The sequence below is a fragment of the Erythrolamprus reginae genome, chromosome Z (assembly GCF_031021105.1).
Source record: "Erythrolamprus reginae isolate rEryReg1 chromosome Z, rEryReg1.hap1, whole genome shotgun sequence".
In the NCBI taxonomy this organism is placed as follows: domain Eukaryota; kingdom Metazoa; phylum Chordata; class Lepidosauria; order Squamata; family Dipsadidae; genus Erythrolamprus; species Erythrolamprus reginae.
Window position 1 is genome coordinate 43,869,727 of NC_091963.1, and position 23,716 is coordinate 43,893,442.

Sequence of the window (23,716 nt, forward strand, 5' to 3'; positions counted from 1 at the left end):
CTTACACTTATAAAAGTTTGTTTGTTTGTTTAGAGGGTCTGTATGGTTGCCCACTTATTTTCAGTGACTCTGGACATTTACAAACAATAATTTGTAAGTCATTGCCAAGGTTCAAATTCCCCAAACGGCATCAATTTAATTAGTACTTACATTTCTAAGATTACATGTTTCTCATATTTAGATTAGCTATTACATTCTCACCTCATCTGTTTTTAAACACATATCCAGATATGAAAGCTTTTTATCTCCAACATTACAGCAAGACCTTACAATACACATAACTGTTATTTTTACCCATCTCATAGATGTTTTTGCCAAAAATGAAATTATCTACACTCAAACTAAACTACCATGTAACCTCTAGGAACTACCAGAATAAGAGAATCATGCTACAGCATCACCCAAGAAATAAATGCATTCTAAGTCATACATAAATACATATAAAAGTAAAACACATTGTATATAATAGATATCAATGCTTTGAAGCAAATAAAAAACCCTTGAAAAAATATTTTGAAATGTATATTCTACTACATAAAATTCACTAAGAAACGCTCCTTGGTAAGTTTCAGAAGATATAGCCTGTATTAAATTCTATATTATCAATAGATTATATTTACTAGTCTAATCTTATCTATCTATCTATCTATCTATCTATCTATCTATCTATCATATAAATATATAGAGTGGTACCTCTACTTAAGAAATTAATATGTTCCGTGACAAGGTTCTTAAGTAGAAACGTTCTTAAGTACAAGCAATTTTTCCCATATGAATCAATGTAAAAGCAAATAATGCGTGCAAACCCATTAGGAAAGAAATAAAAGCTCGGAATTTGGGTAGGAGGAGGAAGAAGAGCAGGAGGACAGTCGCTGATGAAGGAAGAAGGTGAGGTAAGGGGAATAAAAAAAACCCAAAACTTTAAAGCTTAAAAAAAAAGAAGGACTCTGAGGCAGTGTCCAGAGAAAGGAAAACGCTCCATTCGCTCCAGGCTGCCCAGAGCGAAGTGAGCATTTATTTTCTCTGGGCGCTGGCAGAGGTTTATTCCCTCTCCAAGTGCCCAGAGAAAGGAAAATGCTTTGTTCGCTCTAGACTGCCATTAAAGAGGGAATGGCAGAAAACTGTTGGGCCTTCATGCCGCTCTCAAATTTCCTGGGAAATTTTTCCGGCCTTGAGTTCTTAAGTAGAAAATGGTTCTTAAGTAGAGGCAAAAAAAATCTTGAACACCCGGTTCTTATCTAGAAAAGTTCTTAAGTAGAGGCGTTCTTAAGTAGAGGTACCAGTGTATTTGATACATAAATACGAAATATATATGAAGCAACAATGTTGAAGAAATTCGTCACATTTTAACTATATCCAATTTACTGGGCTGCAAACACAAAAGAGCCAACAATGAATAGGTTCATAGACAATACACATAAACAAGCATTCATAGCTATTACTCAATATCTACCACTATTCCATTCTTTCTCCCTGCTGTTACTACTAGTCTATAACAACTTCAACCACCACCTTTGTGAGTTCTGCTATTCCTAGTGGGTATCACTAGGCAAAATGATTGTCATAAGCTCTTTTAACTATATTCAATTTATTGGGCTAAAACATAAAACATAAAAAGAGCAACAAGTTCCTAACAAACACAAACACACAAGCATTCACATCTATCACTACTCACCACTACTCCATTCTTCCTCACTTCTATTACTACTCTACAACTCCAAGTATTACCCCTTATTTATTTATTTATTTATTTATTCATTCATTCATTCATTCATTCATTCAATTTTTAATCCGCCCTTCTCCTTAGACTCAGGGAGACTTACAATATGTTAGCAATAGCACTTTTTAACAGAGCCAGCATATTACCCCCACAATCCGGGTCCTCATTTTACCCACCTCCAAAGGATGGAAGGCTGAGTCAACCTTTAGCCGGTGATGAGATTTGAACAGCTGACCTTCAGATCTACAGTCAGCTTCAGTCAGCTTCCTACACACCACAACCAGCTGTCACTAAATACATCTTTTATAGTCAAGGTTGCAGTGCTGGCGAGGGAGAGAATTTAAAGAGACAGACCAGCAGCATTACATGGTGCTTGCCATTTTCTGGACAGTCTGCTCTTTTACATAAATATAAGAAAAAGCATCAACATTTCAAGATAAAAATAAATTAATAAATTCTAGCTGGCTACAGTAATTGCATGGAAATAAAGTTTTTACAACAGCTTATCTTACATTAAGTGTTCTAGAAACTAACAAACAAACAACCAATCAATCAACCAACCAACCCAGTATTTGAGTTTCTGTTCTATCTATTCTGGAATATAAAAAGCAATTAAACTGAATTTATGTACATCTTTCTAGATGCAATACAATTCCACAATAATGTAGACTGGAAGAGAAGAGAATTTATTGGCCAAGTGTGATTGAACACAAAAGGAATTTGTCTCCTGTGCAATAGGTCTAAGTATACATGTAAAGGAATAGAGCAGGGGTACCTAAACTTTTTACACAGGGGGCCAGTTCACTGTCCCTCAGACTGTTGGAGGGCCAGATTATTAAAAAAACCTATGAAAAAGTAAAATACCAATAAAAAAATAATGCATCAATTAATATATTTCCATAAATTATACTTTTCTATAATTTCATTCAATATTTCCAAGCTTAATTAATTTTCAGGCACTTAGCATTTACTATTATTAACTTTCATCAATCTTCTACATTTCCAAGTATATTTTAAATGCATAATGCAAATTCATAAAATCATACAGTACATATCATAAAACCCTTGTTTTATCTTATTATCTTCCATTAATTTTACCTATGTAATTCTATAGTTCTAAAATTCTAACCCAATTTTACAAATTAATACATCCTAATATTAAACAACACTTAAATATATCTTTTACCAATATTCCGTAGTCAATCCATATTTAATAATCAATCATCCCTCCTCTCCTGTCTCTCCCCCTTTTCTCTCTCATTTGTTTCTCATTTCTTCCTCTTCCTCCCTTTTTCTCTCATTCCTTCCCTCTCTCATTTCTCCTCTCTTTTTCCATCCCTGTCTCTTTCCCATGTGTGTGTGTGTGTGTGGGGGGGTGTCTGTGAACTCTTGAACCATTTACAAAAACAGGTGAGGGCTGGGGTTTTTTTCTGTTATTACTTGGATGCTTTTTACCATATGCTTAAATCAAGAGTCATTTCTCTCTCTCTCTTTCCCTTCCTTCCTTCTCTCCCTCCCTCCCTTTCTCTCTCCATCTTTCTTCCCCCCCCTCTTTCTCTCTTATTTCCTCCCTCCCTCCCTTTCTCGACACAGCAGAGCCGTTCGCTTTCCCCTCAGCAGGAAGGGGAAAAGGCACATCTCTCTTGCCTCTGGCTCGCAAGGGGGACTGCTGTGACTGACCACCAGGTGGCTCCCTCCACAGGCGGTGCTGCCCTGGCAGCTTATTACCTTCCAAAAGGGAACTGAGCATGCACGTCCACCTTTTGCCCATCTCAGCTTCTCTCGCTCCCCAGCCGAAAAGGCACGAAGGGGGAGGGGAGAAAAGGCTTCCCTGGCGTCCGTCCCCTCCTCCCACCGGCTTGTTTTGTTTTAATTAACCGGAGGGACCAGTCTAGAAGCAGCCCCAACGCCATGTGTCGCCCTCCCCTGACTTGCAAGCAGTGTCCTCCCCCCCATGGCACAAGGCGAGCACGGTGGTCAGGGGGTTGCTGTCGTGGCAGCAGGGGACTGCTGATGTCAAGCCCAGCAGCACCGAGCAAAGCTGGCTGCCCAGGGAAACAGCGTGTTTGAAAAGTGCGCATTTGAAAAGCGTGCTGCTTCCCTGGGCGGGCGGCTTTGCTGGCAGGCGCAGGGCTTGATGTCAGCGGGCCCCTGCTGCCCCAACAGCAATCTCTCGACCGCCCTGGTCCCTGCCCCCAGCAACAGATGGTTAATGCCGCACGAATCTCAGCGACCAGTTAGGTCCCACAGAGTTGGCCTTCTCTGGATCCCGTCAACTAAACAACCCTCTAGAACCAGCTCCCCCCAGAGATTAGGATTGCCCCCACCCTCCTTACCTTTCTCAAACTTCTTAAAGCCCACCTCTGTCATCATGCATGGGGGAACTGAGACATCTCCCCGTGGCCTATATAATTTATGAATGGTATGTTTGTGTGTGTGCCTTCTTTTTTTAAATAAGGGGTTTTTAGAGACTTTTTAATATTAGATTTGTGATACATTGTTTTTTGTTATTGTTGTGAGCCGCCCCGAGTCTGTGGAGAGAGGCAGCATACAAATATAATAAATAAATAAAGGCAGGCGCTGGAAGTCACCCGCGGGCCGGATAAATGGCCCGGATAAATGGCCCGCGCATCCGTCCCGCAGACTAGTTTGGGGACCGCTGCAATAGAGTAATAACCGTAATAATGATAGCAATAGAGGAGATGGGAAGTATAATAATACTACAGCTATATAATATGGGTAAATATACTTAGACATAAAACAGGATTGTGAGAATTAGGTGTTCACAAAAGTGATGACACAAGAGAAAACTGAAACAATGCTCTTAACATATAAAAAGTCATCTAGCTGTTTTGTATAGGCAGATGAATCCTAATATTTTCTTGGCGGCTTCCTTTCTACTACAGCTGAAACTGGAAAAATTAGAATATCGTAAAAGTGTTCATTTATTTCAGTAATGCAACTTAAAAGGTGAAACTTAATATATACTGCTCAAAAAAATAAAGGAAACACTCAAATAACACATCCTAGATCTGAATGAATGAAATATTCTCATTGAATACTTGGTTCTGTACAAAAGAAGAGAAGGATTTAGGGGTAGTGATTTCTGACAGTCTCAAAATGGGTAAGCAGTGTGGTTAGGCGGTAGGAAAAGCAAGTAGGATGCTTGGATGAATAGCTAGAGGTATAACAAGCAGGAAGAGCGAGATTGTGATCCCGCTATATAGAGCGCTGTTGAGACCACATTTGGAATACTGTGTTCAGTTCTGGAGACCTCACCTACAAAAAGATATTGACAAAATTGAACAGGTCCAAAGACGGGCTACAAGAATGGTGGAAAGTCTTACGCATAAAACGTATCAGGAAAGACTTAATGAACTCAATCTGTATAGTCTGGAGGACAGAAGGAAAAGAGGGGACATGATCGAAACATTTAATTAAATATGTCAAAGGGTTAAATAAGGTTCAGGAGGGAAGTGTTTTAAACACAAGAACAAGGGGACACAATCTGAAGTTAGTTGGGGGAAAGATCAAAAGCGACATGAGAAAATATTATTTTACTGAAAAAGTAGTAGATCCTTGGAAAAACCTTCCAGCAGATGTGGTTGGTAAATCCACAGTAACTGAATTTAAGCATGCCTGGGATAAGCATATATCCATCCTAAGATAAAATACAAAAAATAGTATAAGGGCAGACTAGATGGATCATGAGGTCTTTTTCTGCCGTCAGTCTTCTATGTTTCTATGTTTCTAAGTTGAATCTGCACAACAGCATGTGAAATTGATTGTCAATCAGTGTTGCTTCCTAAGTGGACAGTTTGATTTCACAGAAGTTTGGAGTTATATTGTGTTGTTTAAGTGTTCCCTTTATTTTTTTGAGCAGTATACAATCCTTTTTTTATTGATTACATGTAATACCCTAACTTTCTTATATGGTGGATTTGAGGTTTTCATGAGCTGTACCCCATAATCATCACAATTATGACAAATCACAGCTTGAACAATCTTGCATTGCATTATATGAGTATCTCTCATATATTAAGTGTCACCTTTTAAGTTGCATTACTGAAATAAGTGAACACTTGCACAATACAATATTGTAACTTTTTGAGCTTCACCTGTACATTTACCTGATGGCAGAAAAGGAAAGATAAAGTATGTGCTACAGGTTCAGCCCTGGGGAACTGTCAATTTTCATTTGACTTAAATACAATGTATAGCCTGTAAATAAAGTGTTGTTTTCCTTGATGGTCATTTTTAAAGCAGAAAAAACACTTCAGAGAACTTCATTAATCTCTGGAAAGCTGCTTGATGTTAAGTACTTGCAATATTTACATTAATTTCTAGAACAGCTTTCATTAGTCTGTTACTATTTAAAAGGCTTACATAATATCCAAAGTGGCTCCATATATCTAGACAGGCTTTGTCATCAAAAAACTATGCATTTTTACACTTCTACAATCTGCAGGCTAGTATAGTTTGAGTGATTTATTGTTGTGAGTTTGATGCTTATATGTACATACATACATACATACATACATACATACATACATACACAAACACACACACACACATATAATTTCAGTAGCCTTGGATTTTACAATATGTTGCTCTAAAGAGGTATTTGAAGAAAGATACAGAGATACAAATTCAGCTGGTTCATCAAAGTTAATTGTTATCTGCAAAGAAAGTACAGTGGTACCTCAAGATACGAACCCCTCGTCTTACGAACAACTCGTGATACGAACCTGGGGTTCAGAAAAATTTTGCCTCTTCTTACGAACTTTTTTCGAGTTACGAACCGGCGTTCGGAGACTGCTGGGAAGCCGCGCGGCTGTTTTAAAAGGTGACAGCCGGGCGGCGGGGCTTCCCAGAAGCCTCCCAAACGCCGGTTCGTAACTCGAACAAAGTTCGTAAGTAGAGGCAAAATTTTGCTGAACCCCGGGTTCCGTTCGGGAGGTTGCTGGGAAGCCCCCCAGGCCGGCTGCGACCTTTTAAAACAGCCGCGCCGCTTCCCAGCTGTCTCCCGAAGCCGAACGCGGAAGTTCGGCTTTAGCGTTCGGCTTCAGGAGAGAGCTGGGAAGCGGCGCGGGTGTTTTAAAAGGTCGCAGCCGGCCTGGGGGGCTTGCCAGCACCCTCCCCCGAACCCTGAACCCGGGTTCGGGGGGTGCTGGCAAGCCCCCCAGGCCGGCTGCGACCTTTTAAAACACCCGCGCCGCTTCCCAGCTCTCTCCTGAAGCCGAACGCTAAAGCTGAACTTCCGCGTTCGGCTTCGGGAGACAGCTGGGAAGCGGCGCGGCTGTTTTAAAAGGTCGCAGCCGGCCTGGGGGGCTTCCCAGCACCCCCCGAACCCCGAACCAGGGTTCGGGGGGGTGCTGGGAAGCCCCCCAGGCCAACTGTCACCTTTTAAAACAGCCGCGCCGCTTCCCAGCAGTCGCCGAAAGCCGGTTTTTTGCGGGGGGTTTTTTGGTTGCACGGATTAATTGACTTTACATTGTTTCCTATGGGAAACAATGTTTTGTCTTACGAACCTTTCGTCTTACGAACCTCCTCCTTGCACCAATTAAGTTCGTATCATGAGGTATTACTGTATAATGACTGGATTTTCAAAAGAACAACATTGTTTTCTTCATAGAACTGAAGAGTAAATATTCTACAAATAGCATAAACCAAGGGTCCCTAACCTCCAGACCATGGACCGATACTGGGCCGAATCTGCGGAGAGGGGCGGCATACAAATATAACAATAACAATAACAATAACAATAATAATAATAATAATAAAAATACTGTTAGGAACACAGCAGTACAAGTGGCAGGTGACTACAAAATCCACCCACTCCATGGAAGAACTGTCTTCCATGAAATTGGTCTCTGATATCAGAAAAGTTGGGGACCACTGTTTTAAAATATGTTTATTTAGTGAATTCAGTTGTTGATGAAGAAATTTAGGATTAGGCACGTGTTTTCTTTTGTGTTTAATGGAAGAAACCAGCTGGATAACACGCTGAAGTAAAGTAAGAGATTTGTATCTCAGGGAATACATGACAATCTTAGATTAGGTAGTGAAGGATATTTTCCTATGGTAACCAAAAACAGAAGGGGCATTGATGTTACCTGATACGCCTCTTCTCATCAGGTGGAGCCAGAAGTCAGGATGGGTTGTCCTTGTCCACTCAGCACTCATTTTTTTCTTGTTAGGATCCACCCTGCTGGGACCTAACTTTTAATGAATCCAAAGACTCAGCGTGGCAAAATAAAAATCAGTCCCTTCCAGGGGAAGCTCATATCCTGAAGCAATTGCTCACTGGTTCATATCACATGACCAAACAGATGAATATCTACAGAAAAGGAGTGCCCAATCCAGTAATAGTCTACACATAGTCTCCATAGAAACCAAGTCAAATTCTTTGGCAGGGGAGTAATCCCCCAAATGTCAAAGTCCAAAGTAAATACAGGAGGGACTGACTTCTGGCTCCATCTGATGAGAAGATGCGTATCAGGTAAGACCAACGCCCTTCTCCATCGGGGGTCCAGCCTCCCAACAGTCTGAGCGGTCATGAGGATTCTAGACTAGGGTCTCCTGCTTGAGAAGGGGATCAGATTAGAGCAGTGTTTCCCAACCTTTTTTGAGCCACGGCACATTATTCATATTTTCAAAATCCTGGGGAACACTGAAAGGGGGGGGCGGGGCGGGCTAAAGAAAAGTTTGGACAAAAAAACCCTCTCTCTTCCTCCCTTTCGCTCTATTTCTCCCTTTCTCTCTTTTCCTTCCTTCCCTTCTTTCTCTCTCTCCATCCCTCTTTCTTTCTTTCTTCCTTTCTTTTTTGCTCTCTTTCTCTCTCCCTCCTTCCCTTCCTCTATGTCTTTCTCTCTCCCTTGCTCTCTCTCTCTCTGTCTCTCTTGCTATCTCTTTCTTGCTTTTTTCTCTCTCTCTTGCTCTCGCTCTCTCTTTCACTGTCTTGCTATATGTCTCTTTCTTTCTCTTTGCCTCTCTTGCTATCTCTCTTTCTTTCTCTCTTTCTCTCTCTCTGTCTCTCTTGCTATGTCTCTCTTTCTTTCTCTTTCTCTTTCTCTCTCTGTGTCTCTCTTGCTAAGTCTCTCTTTTTCTCTTGCTATGTCTCTCTCTTTTTCTCTCTCTCTGCCTCTCTTGCTATGTCTCTCTTTCTCTCTCTCTTTCTCTCTCTCTCTTTCTCTGCCTCTCTTTCTTGCTCTGTCTCTCTTTCTCTGCCTCTCTTGCTATGTCTCTCTTTCTTTCTCTCTCTCTCTACCTCTCTTATATGTCTCTTTCTTTCTCTCTCTCTCACAGCTGACTGCAAGCGGGAGCCCTGACGGCGGCAGCTGGACACCGTATATGCCAGGCCCGCAGCGCCAGCATGTATGACGTCCAGCAGCACGTCCAACCGCCACCGTCAGGGCTCCCGCTTGCAGTCAGCTGAGAGAGAGAGAGAGAGCGCTCCCTCTCGCCGCCATCTCCCCGCGACTGCCTGCGGCCGCTGCACCCCCCCCACTCCTATCGCCAGTGCCCTCCCGCCGGGCCACAAAGGACACTTGCCGTCGACGCCAGAGAAGCTCCAGCTGGGCGGGGCGCTGCCGGTACTTCTGTCCTGGGGCTCCCGCTCGCAGCTGTCAACCAGCTCCTGCTCGATGCCACGGTTTTCGGCGCTCTCCTGCTGGGCCCCAAAGAAGGAAGGCGGGAAAAAGGCGCGAAGAATGGAGCTCTCCTTCTTCCTGCCTTCCTTCTTTGGGGCCCAGCAGGAGAGCGCCGAAAATCGCGGCATTGAGCAGGAGCCGGTTGACAGCTGCGAGCGGGAGCCCCAGGACGGAAGTACCGGCAGCGCCCCGCCCAGCTGGAGCTTGGCGGCACACCTGGCCATGTCTCGTGGCACACTAGTGGGGAAACGCTGGATTAGAGGACCTGCTCAGGTCCTGCCTCGCCAGTCAGGGTGGGACATACCAAAGCCCTAAGTCGCAATGGGTGGAAGCTGTCTGTAGATGATCAGGAACCCTCCTCAGCTACCTTTGTAAAATCCTTGACTGAAGGCAGCATCTGCAGAGGCGTATTTATCAATTTTATAGTGCCTAATGAATTGTTTAATGTTTAACAAGATTTGTATACTGCCCAACCCCAGTGGACCCTGGACGGCTAACAACATATAAACAATATAAAAATTACAGTGCCAGAGTGAAGTATAAAAACAGTGATCCTATTAATAACATTCAAACATTCAGTCACTCGTGATTCCAAACCCACCAGAAAAGTTAGGTCTTAGTAGTTTTCCAGAAGGCAGTAGGGCAGAGATAGTTTGAATCTCCAGATGCAGTTGGTTCCAAAGGGTCGGAGCTGCCACAGAGAAGGCTCTTCCCTACGGCCCTCTCACCAACATTGTTTGGTAAATGGGATCTGGAGAAGGCCAACTCTGTGGACTCTTATTGGCCATGGGGAAGCGTGAGGTAGTAGGCCATCGATGCCCAGGTAGCCACACGGCACAGCTCCTCCAGCTCTGATGGAGTTGTCCAAGCTGCCAAAGTGACAGCGCTGTGCATCGAATTATGAGGTTGAGACCCAGGTAGCCACCTGGCACAGCTCCTCCAGCTTTGACTGAGTTGCTCAAGCTGCCAAAGTGGCAGTGCTATGGATCGAGTGGGCGATGATGCCCACCGGGCATAGAAGAGACAACAGCTCATAAGCCTTGGTGATGGTGCCCTGGATCCAGCACCCAGTAATGGTGGGAGATACTTTTGAAGCCCAGGGACTGTGCCAGGAAGGCCACTAGGAGTGCCTCCATTTTCCAAAAGGGACATGTTCTGTTCACATATATCCGGAGGCCCCTCCACACGTCCAGGCTGTGCCAAAGTCTTTCAAAAGGGTGCGTAGGGTGGGAGCAAAAGGAAAGTAACACTAGTTTCTGAGTCCGTGGAAGGCAGAGTTCACCTTCAGCATGAAGGAGGGTTTAGTCGGAGGATCACCTGGTCTCAACGGAATACAAAAAGGTTGTCTCTGACAGAGAGAGCTGATAGCTCTGATATTCTCCGTGCTTACGTGATGGCGAGCAGGAAAACTAGGGAAGCCTCCCTCAAAAGTTCATAGGGAGGGCCTGTGAGAGACTTTAGAACCTTGGGTAAGTCCCAACTGAGATACCAGTGGACCACTAGTGGCCTCAAACTGGAGGCCTCTTTGAGGTAGTGCCAAATCATTGGGAATTGTGACAGAGTCAAGAGGACCACACAATAAAACAGATGCACCACTACTTGTCATCAGAGTGTATTTGGAGAGTCCCTTGGCTAGGCCCACTTGCAGAAATTTCAAAATCTTCGGAAGAGGAATCCTCAGGAAATAAAGGCCCTTGGAAGCGCAACAGGAGCAAAATGCCCTCCATGTTGCAGAGTAAGTCCTTTCCATGGAGGGCCAGTGGGATGCCTGAGTGGTTAGGATCACGTCTGCTGGCTCAAGGTGCTCTGTTCAACCACCAGGTGGTCAATTGGAACCATTGTGGATCTGAATGGTGACCCCTGGCTGAGCAGCATGTCTGTGACAGGCAGTCTCCACGGAGCAGTCACTGATAGGGCCTTGAGGTCCACAAACCAAGGCTGTCTCGCCCATAATGGGGCCAGTAGGATGATTTCTGCCCTCTCCTCCAGTAGTTTCTGGATGACCTGAGGGATTATGGGCAGTGAGGAACATGTAAGAGATCTTGTGACCAGGCATTCAAACTGGTGTTGACCCCCTCCTCTTCCTGTGATCAAAATCAGGAGAAGAACTCGGGAGCTGAACGTTCTACAGGGTGGTGAAAAGGTCCACTAGTGGAGTTCCAAACCTAGTCATGATGGAACTGAAGACTTGCAGGTGTAGGCACCATACAGTGTGATCCATCGCTGAATGACCTAAGCGGTCTACTTGCATGTTGGCCATCCCAGAGATGTGGTCGACTGTCAAGGAAAAAAAATGTGTTGCTCAGACCACAGTCCCAGCTTCAGCACCTTGGTCATGAGGGTGCTGGAGTGGGTGCCCCCTTGCCAAATGACGTGGACTTGGTTGTGATGTTGTTCGTTAGGACTAGGACATGGTGAATAGGACTAGGTGATGGAAGTACCATAGTGCCAAAGAGACTGCTCGCAGCTCTAACCAACTGATAGAACACTTGGCTTCCGCTGATGATCAGATACCTTGGGCAATCTTCCCCATTCAATGTGCGCCCCACCAGGACAGGCTGGCATCCATGGTGAGGTGATTCTGGGCGGGTCCCTGAACAGTGATCTCTTGGGCATAGTTAATGTCTGCCACCAGGTGAAGGAATGTTCTACTCATGGAGGGACCAAGACTCTGTGTAGAGAAGGGCTGTGGCCCCTCTTCTGAAAAGGTAAGAGGAACCATTGTAGTTCCCTAGAGTATACGCCAGCCTAAGGAGTGATGGATATGCTAGATCAGTGTTTCCCAACCTTGGCAACTTGAAGATATCTGGACTTTACCTCCCAGAATTCCACAGCCAGCATTTGCTGGCTCGGAAATTCTGGGAGTTGAAGTCCAGATATCTTCAAGTGGCCAAGGCTGGGAAACACTGCTCTAGCAGCATCACCACTTGTCCTAGCACTACTTGAAATAGCCACAAGCACAGTGCTCTAGCAGCGAACAGAGCCTCAGAGTTTGGAAAGGGAGACCGCAAGCAAGCATTCCAGTGGCTCCCTCCCCTCCTGGTGGCTCAAAGCATGCTTGCATTTCTTTCAGATTGTGAGTGGGGGGAAGCAGCTGAGAGTGATAGAGGCAAAGGCCTCACAATGTGAGTGCCTGAACGTGAGGTCTGGTGGTGAGCTACAGCCAGCGGTCACTAATTCATAGAATGTTCACTGCACAAACTGCTGATGTAAAAGGCGCTGATTTTACTCTCCTCCAATGGTAAAAGTCGCTTATGACTGGCATGCTTTAAGAGGATCCGAGGATATTGGCAAAATGAATTATGGATTAATGAAAGCGAGATGGAAGAAGTAGTAGAAAATATACATAAGGTAAAGAATTCAACAATTAGAGAGGTGAGAAGGAAAATTTTACATAAATGGTATTTCACGCCAGTAAAACTAGCACACTTCCAAAGGAAAGGGAAAAGAAATTGCTGGCATGGTTGCCAAATAAAAGGAGTTTTTATGCATATGCTTTGGGAATGTGTTGAAGTTCAAAAATTTTGGAAGGAAGTACAGAATGAAATAAATAATATGCTAAACATTAATTGGATAATTACAAAGAATTAGCAATACTAGTTAAATATGGGGAATTACGAGAATTTAAAGCGCTAAATTGGAAAGCGCTCAAGCAGTAGTGGTATTAGGGTGGAAGGATAGCAATAAATGGACAATCCAGAATTGGTACTGGTGTATGGTGGACCACATCCACTTCGAAATTATGGAAATAAGATTAAGTAACTTTGATGAAAATAAATTGGAGAAGCTGATGGCACGATCGAATAAGGTGAAAAATTATATCTTAAGTAGAATTTATGACAACAATGTGAAAAATAAATTCCAATCACTTTTCGTATGTAAAGAAATGTAAACCGGAGCTAAGGAAGAAATTGAAACTTATTGTAAATAATTTAACCCCCTAAATGGTGGTGGGGTTTTTATTGGTGTTGGACACGTTTTCTTTTAAGTATTTTTCGTTTGTTGTTAATTTAGTAAATAAACCAATTTTTTAAAAAAAGAGGATCCGAGGATCAGCTCCTCATGGCAGAAAGAGTGAGAGCCCTTAATTCAATGCCACAGATCATCCACACTATTCTTGTTCTTTTCAATGTCCAGGGAATCTACTCATAAATGGGAGCTATTTTGCCACGACCATTCTGCTGAGGACTGAATCAAAAACTGGGTCAAAGTAGGGCAGATATTGACAAGAAAAAATGACAGACTCGGTCCTCATCGCTGAGTGGATGAGGACAACTCTTCCTGACTGCTGCTCCGCCCACGATTGAGAATAGTTTGAACAACAGTTTTTCCTACAGTCATGTATGGCTGTGAAAACTGGAACTGGGAAACAGAAATGAGGGAGATGTTACTCAGAATACCACTGTCTGGACAAGAACAGCCAATGTTTCAGTCCTGAGGGAAATAAAAGATTGATTGCTTCCTTGAGAAAAAATATTAGCAAGTAAAAATTCACATTCTTTTGGACATGTAATGTGAACAGATGGAGTAAAAAAAAAAAAAGAACTGTTTGGTAAGTAGTAAGGGAAGTAAGAGAACAAAGACACAAATAACATAAACAAATGGGATCAATGGGATCAGTGGAAATACCCTAGAAGAGCTGTGAATTATCATCCCTCACCTCACCGGCTTTTCCCCCCTCTCGCACACAAGCAAAAGAGCCAGCCAACCACTCCAACGGCGCGCAACAGGAGGAAAAAGCTGGTGAGGTGGGGTGGGCGGGTGGCGAGAAGACAGAAGCAGGAATCCACCGCCTCCGACCTAACTGGCTTCCCATTGTCTTTTCCCCCTCTCACGTGCCGTTGGAGTGGTTGGTTGGCTGCTTCTGTCTTCTCGGCCCCCCCCACCTCACCTGCTTTTTTCCCCCTCTTGCGCGCCGTTGGAGTGGTTGGCTGTTAAACAAAATTACCATGCGCTCCGGGTAATTTTGTTTAGACACAGGAGAAAATGAGGGCTTTTAATTTCACTTTTGGATTCGCAGAGAAGAGAGCGACAGGAAAGGATGCGGGTTTTTTTTCTTATTCTTCTGCCAGCCGAGGACAAAGCGGACATTGGGGGCGGCGGCCGAGCAACTTGTCAGCAGCAAGAGAAACATTTCAGCGGGGAGCAAACCCCAAGCCGAGAGTGCCTTTTTTAATTGCTCTCCTCTCAGCCTCAGCAGGGTGCCGAGAAGCAGGGTTTTCAGAGTGGGGAGGCAAAAACTGTCAGAATGTCACCACCTAGGTGTTTCTCGACGGGGCAGGGGTCCCTAAACTTTCCTTTAACCCCAGCAGACATGAAGATGGGAGCGTGTGGTCCTCACCAGCCACCCATCTGCCGTGACTGCCCCGTGCCAAGGCAGAATTAAATTCAACAACCAAGATATTATATTTTTTAAAAAACATACTTTTTTGACAGTTTGTTGGCCTTTTAAGACATCTGTCTGGCTGTGCCTAATGTCAACACTAAAAAGTTTTGCCAGGTGAAAAATCTGCGAAATAAGCTATGGATCCCACTGAAGAAATTTTAGAGAATACTCAAAATGATTCTTCATTTGCTTTGTAACCTTAAATAAAAAACCAGTACAGTATTTACAGACATAGACCTACAGACAGACAGACAGACAGACAGACAGACAGACAGAGACCTATGACCACAATTGAGCTTAAAATTTGTTGTTAAGCAAAAGCGTTGTTAAATGAGAATCACCACATTTTACTCAATCCATGACATTTCCTAGCTCTAACAGTGATGTGTAAGCTAGGGAATTATCGGTACATCTGAAAACATGTGTAATGTTCTAGTTATGGTTAACTGTGCGACAGAAAGTGGACTCTGGGTTTGTTTTTCCTATTACAGTAAGTGAGGTTGAATGTATACAATTTTACAAGAGCGCTCTCTCTCTCTCTCTCTCTCTCTCTCTCTCTCTCTCTCTCTCTCTCTCTCTGTATATACACACAGTTTATATAGTAGATAATGTACAGTATATTGTGTGCCTGTGTGTAATATGTATGTACACATATGGCATATATACATAGAATTAAATAGTATATTTTGGATGTTCAGCAATAGTAAATAGAGAGGGAAATTGTATCTCTTTGAGGCAAGGAGAGGCCAAGTATCCTAACCCTAACCCAAACCAGTTTACTGGTTTTCTTTGAAATAAATATTCTAAAACATTTAATCTACTGATGCCTCAATTGATGCAATTTTATTGGTTTCCATTTTTATAAGTTAACAGTAGCCACTGCAATTTCCACCGTCGACTTATACTGGAGTCAATAAAATTTCCCAGTTTTTGTGGCAGAAGTAGGTCCCTCGATTTATAACCAGAGCGACTTATAGTCAAGTATATACTACTTAAATTTCTTATATTTTATCATTAGTTTGTTTCTGCTATAAATTGAGTGTTATATAAGCAAAATACTGGGATATTAATCCTTATATTAAAAGTATACATTGAAGAACAAGACCACACCTACTTCCCAGAACAGTAAATTCAGCACTTCATATTTTTTATAAAGGATGCTATGAAATGCTCTTTCTGTTTATGTAATTCTTTCTTGGCATACTATTCTTAAAACATTGAAGATAAATTCTGTACAATAATTTTCAAATTTTCACCTTATCTCTTTTAATTTCAATTTTGGATAGCTACTCTCCTCACTTTTAAGGGTTTTTTATTTTTTAGAATAGAATAAAATAGAATTCTTTATTGACCAAGTGTGATTGGACACACAAGGAATTTGTCTTGGTGCATATGCTCTCAGTGTACATAAAAGAAAAAGATACATTTGTCAAGAATCATGTGGTACAACACTTAATGATTGTCATAGGGGTCAAATAAGCAATGAAGAAACAATCAATATTAATAAAAATCTTAGGATACAAACAACAAATTACAGTCATACAGTCCTAAGTGGGAGGAAAAGGATGATAGGAATGATGAGAAAAACCTAGTAGAAAAAAATAAATATCATAGTAGGGACATGCAAGTCTTTTTGTTTCCTCAATTATGGCTAGTACAATTTGGATGGAGTCCAAATAGTTCCTTTAGACATGTCCAAGACACACAGTTAATTTTTTTTTTTAATTCCCTGTGCTGTAAGTAACACAGATGCTTTTGATTCAATTTCAAAAATGATTTCCAGTGTGCACAGCGCAGTGCTAGTAGAAAAACAGAGGCCTCAGCTTCTCTTAGGGATACACAACGGAGTTAATTATGCTGCCTTTTGAAATATACTGGCAGGGACTTTAAATCTACCAATCACATTTTCTATACTGAAATAACTAAAATGTATCTCCTATCATAAAAATTAAAGATGAAAAAAGCAGAAAAGAGTGTAAGAAAGGAAACCTCAGAATTTGCTAACTTCTCCATTTTTATTCAGAACCATCTTCTGCCATATTCTTCCTAAAATGTTTAATATTCATGTGCATTGAAGCACAACTGTACCAGGACTTCAAAATAATGCTAACACCTATCCTATTAAAAACTATAGTATATATATTACGCGAGTCCTTGGTATTCTCCTGAGTCTGGTTGTTTTCTTGCAGATATTTCATTATCAAACTAGATAACTTAATCAATGCTAGAAGGGAATGGGGTTTGCCCTCATTTTATCTGCTAGTAGCCCTCCCTGTCAATGTTGATGAGTGTGGTCCTGGTGCTTCTTTCATTAGAATTTTTGCTTCCCATTTAAAATTACTACAAAAATAAACTTGACCTGCAAGCTTTCCATCTCTTCCTTATAGCATAAATCTCACATAAAACACAAGGTTCCCAATATTTTTTTAAATAAATATTGTAAAACTATCATCCAAAATCTAACTACCTATATAAACCATAGAACCCCTTTGCAATAAGAACTGATCTATTATTTAGTAATTTATTATTCATAACCAAATATGTTATTACAGAATATTTATCATGTTTTTACCCTTTGGTTTATTTAGTCCTTAAAAAGAAATACATAATCCTAGCTCAAATTTCAGAAACAAAGGATTAATTTTCTGAAAAGTACATGTACATTTTATCCTCTAAAATGTTTAGTGTATCATTAGGCAGGATATACAGGCTGTTTCAGTATATAGTTTGCATACCTAAGCCTATAAGAGTTGTAATCATTAAAACAAGAGTGCTAAGTTTTTGGTATGGTTTTATATTACAAGATCTTTTGGAATATCAATAGAAAACACCCAAATGACAGCCCAAATGACGGTGGTGAGTGAAAAAATATATGGCTACATTTGTTTCAAGCAAGGATTATCCTGAGCATTGTGTTTAAAGTACTGTATCTGAAAATGCCATTACAGTGATCCCCCAAGTTTCGCGATCTCGATCTTTGCGAAACGCTATATCGCGATTTTTCCACCCGATGACGTCACTCCCTTCCTTTCTCATCTTTCTTTCTCTCTTTCTCTATCTTGCTTCTTCCTCTCTCACACTCTCTTCCTCCCTCTCTCATCTCTTTCTTTCCTTCTCTCTCTTTCTCTATCTCTCCCCGTCTTGCTCTCGAGCGGCGGGCGGCACCCAGGGAAGGTGCCTTCGGCCGCCCACCAGCTGATCTGCTCGGCAGCGCAGTAGCAGCGAGGAGCCGAAGATGGGGTTTCCCCTTTGCGTGGGCAACGGGGAAACCCCATCTTCGGCTCCTCGCTGCTACTGCGCTGCTGAGCAGATCAGCTGGTGGGCGGCCGAAGGAACCTTCCCTGGGTCTTCAACTCCCAGAGCGGCGGACAAGCGGCGGCCGGACAAGCGGCGGACAAGCGGCGGCCGGACAAGAAAAGCGGCGGCCGGACAAGCGGAAAAGCGGCGGCCGGAAAAGCGGCGGACAAGTGGGCAGGCAGGCGGCTCCTCAGCTGCTGGGTCTTCCCAGGTGCGGAAGTAAAAACACCATCTGCGCATGCGCGGCCATGGAAAAAGGGGCGCGCATGCGCAGATGGTGTTTTTACTTCCGCACCACTACATCCCGAAAAATCGATTATCGCGAGGGGTCTTGGAAAGGAACCCTCGCGATAATCGGGGGATCACTGTAATAGGAATTATTAACTTCATTTCCCAAGGATCAACTTCAACCATCTTTCTCTTTAAGCCTAATGTTTTCTTTACAAAACATTTATCATGACTCTATCAATGCAATCTTTGAATATGATAACAAAAATACAATGCTAAGAAAATATCAACATAAAAGGAACAATTGTTCCTTTTGCTGAACAGACTCCTGAAAATAAACATTTTTCTTAAGTCTCAGATTGTAAAATGGTACCCATTTTTTGAACTGGAAGTGCTTTTCCCATCATAAAGTCTGTAATTTGGAGTACTAAATAAAGAACATTATTAATTCTTTTTCCTTACTGTAAAAGGAATGATTTTTAATTTCATCTTCCTTCATAGCTGTCTGTGAGTTAATGAGAAAACAGTGCTAAAATAAGGTTAAAAAAATTGACCGAAATCCATAGCAATATACAAACTACGCATCCAAAATGACTAGACCAAAGTGGAAATCTAGTAAGAGAATTCAGATGCAGAGATGATTTGGCCAAATCATCTCTGCATCTGAATTCTCTTACTAGATTTCCATTTTGGTCTAGTCATTTTGGATGCGTAGTTTGTATATTGCTATATAAAAAGTACAAAGGGGAGGGCCTTCATATTCCTCCCTGCAATTCTCTCTTTGGATGTTTATTTTATATTTATTAGATTTATATGGATTCCCATCTCATTAAAAGAGAGCTCTTCAAACTTTTCAACTTTAAGACATGTAGACTTTAACTCCCAGAATTCTTCAGACAACTATGCTGGCTGGAGAATTCTGGGAGTTGAAGTCCATTAAAGGGACTGAGCAGAGTACAATAATCTAATGAAGCAACATACGTAAAAACAATCATATAAATGTATAAAAATCAGGACTAAAAATAATGTTACTTAACACATGAGGAATGGAGAAAGAGAGTAGTATATCTATCTCAGTAGCGTAACCATCTGACCGTATCCCTGTTTCCCTGGGAACTCAAACCTGATGACCTAAGGAACTAGAGCACACCAAACCTTTGAGGAGAGAATGTTACACAAGCCAGCAACCATGGCAAAGATCTCTTCAAATCACCAAATCCCTGGCAAATGGTAATTGCAGCGTGCCATCTCTGTTTGATTTATTGGGACAGGCTCATATAATCAGGCAGAGGCGGTCCCTCAGATCATGAAAGACTTTAAACATTAAAAGTTAAAACCAGCAATTTGAATTCTGTCTGAAAACAAACTAGCAATCAAAGCCAGTTTGATATGGTATGTTCTAGAAGCACACATAGTGCCCAAACTACAGCATTCTGCATCAGTGGAAGCTTCTAAATACAGTAATACCTCATGATACGAACTTAATTGGTGCAAGGAGGAGGTTCGTAAGACGAAAGGTTCGTAAGACGAAACATTGTTTTCCATAGGAAACAATGTAAAGTCAATTAATCCGTGCAACAACCAAAAAAAACCGCAAAAAAACGCTGCCGCCCGGCTGTCACCTTTTAAAACAGCCTGGGGGCTTCGGCGTTGGGAAGCTGCTGAGAAGCCCCCCGGCTGTTTTAAAAGGTGACAGCCGGGCGGTGGGGCTTCTCAGCGAAAGTTCGGGTTTGGGAGGCTGCTTTGAGGAGGCGGGGAAGCCTCTTGCAGCAGCTGCCACAGCCGCCGGCTTCCCCGCCGCTCGCCCGCCGAGGATGCTGACCTGCTGCCTCGCGGGGAAGCCGGGCAGGAGCGATCTTCTGCCGGCCATGGGCGAGTGGCGGGGAGTCGCCCATGGCCGGCAGAAGATCGCTCTTGCCCGGCTTCACCGCGAGGCATCAGGTCAGCAAGAGCGATCTTCTGCCGGCCATGGGTGACTCCCCGCCGCTCGCATTGGGGTGGGGGGGCTGTCAGGACACCCCCCCACCCCAGCACTTTGCATCCCGCCGGCTAAGAGCAATCGGGCAGCAGCTTCTGCCGGACACGGGTAATAAGCGGGACAGAGAAGCGGGGAGAATCAGAAGGCTCCTTTGGCGGCTGGAGGCTGCCTGGCTTTGTGTTTTTGGCTGGGGGAGGAAGCAGTAGGACCTTCCTAACTCCCTCCCCCCCCAGCCAAAACCCCCAAAGCCTGTTTGCTGCCACACGATTTAGCCAGGACAGGAGCGAAGTGACGTGGAGGAATGGGGAGCTGATGGAATTGATTTCCTGGCCTGATCCATTTAATGGAGCTGACAATTTAGCATTGCCATATTGAATTTTTTCATGGGGACATGCTTCTTCTAACATAGTGGTTCCCAACCTTTTTTTGGCCATGCCCCACCTAAGCATTTCTAAAATCCTGATCCTCCCAACATATAATTCTTATTATTTAAAAAGTAGACTCCTCATGCAGGAGAAGCATAAAAGGCCATTAACTTGGTTTAAATAAGGTTTAATTTGCCCCCATTAAAATTAAAATTATTTCCCTATGGGGCCCACATTAGGAACCATGTTTCTAACAGATGGTTCAAATTTGCTGTTTTTGATACAACTGTAATCGAACAGTTTTGCCTCTGGTTTGTGAAGCAGTAACATCATCCCTTTGGTCTTGCTGTTACCTTTAAGCAGCGGTCCCCAAACTACGGTCCATGGGCCGCATGCGGCCCGCTGAGGCCATTTATCCAGCCTGCCGGTGATTGACAGGAGCACAGGGAAAAGAGAGCAAGAAGGAAAGGGAGGGAAAGAGAAGTGGAGAGGAATGAAGGAGGGAATGAATGAATGAATGAAGGAAGGAAGGAAGGAAGGAAGGAAGGAAGGAAGGAAGGAAGGAAGGAAGGAAGGAAGGAAGGAGAAATGGAGGGACAGAGGAAGGACTGTTTTTTGGGGGGGTAGTTTTTTTCTTAACATACATTCAAACAATACAGTGTACCATCTAATTTTCCATGAATAAATTGCGATATTTTGTTAGTAACTAATATCAATCATCAAAAAAGTTGCAAAAGTTTTTTTATAATTTTGTCATCCTGTTACATTCATTTTTAAAATTAAATTCCCTCCTTAATGTTCCTTCAAAAAGTACACCAATTTTTTAAACTTATTAACCATTATGCCAAAGTGCTTCCTTCTTTCTTTATACATTTTTCTATAAGCCAAGAAAACCTTGTATAGACAATCAGATTTTAACAAAAGAAAATTCAAAACAAAACATAAACATATATGAATTTCAGACATCTTCCCTTCCCTCTAAATAGTACGTTCCCATTTTGTTTTTTACTTTAAGATAAGGTATGTGCAGTATGCATAGGGATTTGCTCATAGGTTTTTTTTATAGTCCGGCCCTCCAACAGCCCGAGGGACAGTGAGCTGGCCCCCTGTATAAAAAGTTTGGGGACCCCTGCCTTTAAGTATTGTACTGGTTAACAGGTTTAAGACTACAGGAGCTCCAACAAAACAATTTTAAACTAGAGTTTATTTCCTAAATTTAACAGTAGAGAACTAATTGATTTTATTCCCTGGAAGACTAGAGTAGTTCTGGTGAGTAGAACCAATCAGTAGCATTGCTGTGAATAATGTTTTGGTATCTAATATATTTAATTGAAATCATGTTTGAAGTTTGTAAAAAGTGTACAGTGATCCCCCGGTTATTGCGTCCCCAACCATTGCGAACAGGGTAACTTGCGATTTTTGAACCCGGAAGTCAAAACACCATCTACGCATGCGTGCCCTTTTTTTCTATGGGCACGCATGCGTAGATGGGGCCCGGCAGATCAGCTGCTGGGCGGCTTCCCTGGGTCTTCCCCCTCTTGCTGGCGGGAGGGCGAGCAGCGGGCATCAGCAAGGAGTTTCCCCACCGCCCACGCAAACTCCTCGCTGCCGCCCGCCCTTCGCCCGCCCACGCCGTTCATTCTCGCCGCTTTCGAGCTGAGTCCTGAAGCGAATTCGCTCCAGGACTCAGCTCGAAAGCGCCGAGAGCCAGCGGGGACAAGCCGTTCGCTGGCGCTGGCTCTCGGCGCTTTTGAGCTGAGTCCTGAAGCGAATTCGCTCCAGGACTCAGCTCGAAAGCGCCGAGAGCCAGCACCAGCGAACGGCTTGTCCGCCGCCTGCCTGCCCGCTAGCGAGGAGCCGAAGATTGGGGGCGGGGCGGCTGTTTTAAAATGTCGCCGCCGGCATGGGGGGCTTGCCAGCACCCCCCGGACCCCCAACCTGGGTTTGGGGGGCTGCTAGGAAGCCCCCCATGCCGGCGGCGACGTTTTAAAACAGCCGCCCCGCCCCCAATCTTCGGCTCCTCGCTAGCGCTGCGGGAGTAAAAACACCATCTGCACATGCGCAGATGGTGTTTTTACTTCCGCAGCGCTACTTCGCGAAAACCCGCTCGTTGCGGGGGGTCCTGGAACGGAACCCTCACAACGAGCGGGGGATCACTGTACATGGTTGTAAAAAGTATTCTGCTACACTGGTATTTTATTAAATAATATATTACTACACAATTTGATTCAGAATATTACTGCACAATTTGATTCAGAATAATTTTTTCCTTATTTTTCACTTCTAAAATCCAGGTGCATCTTATACTCCAAAAATATGGTATGAGTCTTTAAGGCTTTAAAAAAAGAGGGACTCTGAGGCGACGAGGAAGAGCACACGCCTCCAATACATCCGCCAGGAGGCTGCCTCCCATACACTGACTGCTGCTGCTGCTACCTGCTGCCTCTTCCTTCCCATGCTGAAGGGCTCCCCTCTCCTCTCGTTCATTTGCTTTGGTGCCTTTCCTTCGCTGTAGTGATTCCTCGGCTGCCCAGAGCAAAGGGAACATTTCTTTTCTCTGGGCAGAGGTTTATTCCCTCTCCAAGCACCCAAAGAAAGGAAAATGCTTCGTTCACTCTGGACTGCCAAAGCACCACCAAAAGGCTCCTCTGGCAGCCCAGAAAAGCCTGAGATGGCCGGGATTAAAGGGGGAATGGCAGGAACTGGCTGGACCTTTATGCTGCTCTCAAATTTTCCTGGGAAACTTTTCCAGGCTCGGGTTCTTAAGTAAAAATTGGTTCTTAAGTAGAGATGTTCTTAAGTAGAGGTACCACTATGATACATTTGATAATAATAATAATAATGATGATGATAATGATAATAATAATATTAATAATGTATTAGATTTGTATGCTGCCCCTCTCCAGAGACTCAGAGTGGCTCACAACAATAATAAACAGTGTACAAAACCAATATTAAAAACAATTTATAATTAAACCCTTATAATTAAAATAATCTTACAACTCAATTAAACCACACATAAACCCTAATAGATGGGGAGGTATATCAACTTATTATTGTGAGCCGCTCCGAGTCTTCAGAGAGGGGCGG

The 23,716-nt window shown here is 43.1% G+C and overlaps 1 protein-coding gene across 11 annotated transcripts in view; it reads right to left on the reverse strand.

The window, feature by feature from the left end:
* The window catches only part of IGF2BP3 (insulin like growth factor 2 mRNA binding protein 3), a 90,794-nt gene that overhangs the window by 46,885 nt on the left and 20,193 nt on the right, over positions 1 to 23,716 (reverse strand). The gene's annotated exons all lie outside the window — the stretch shown is intronic.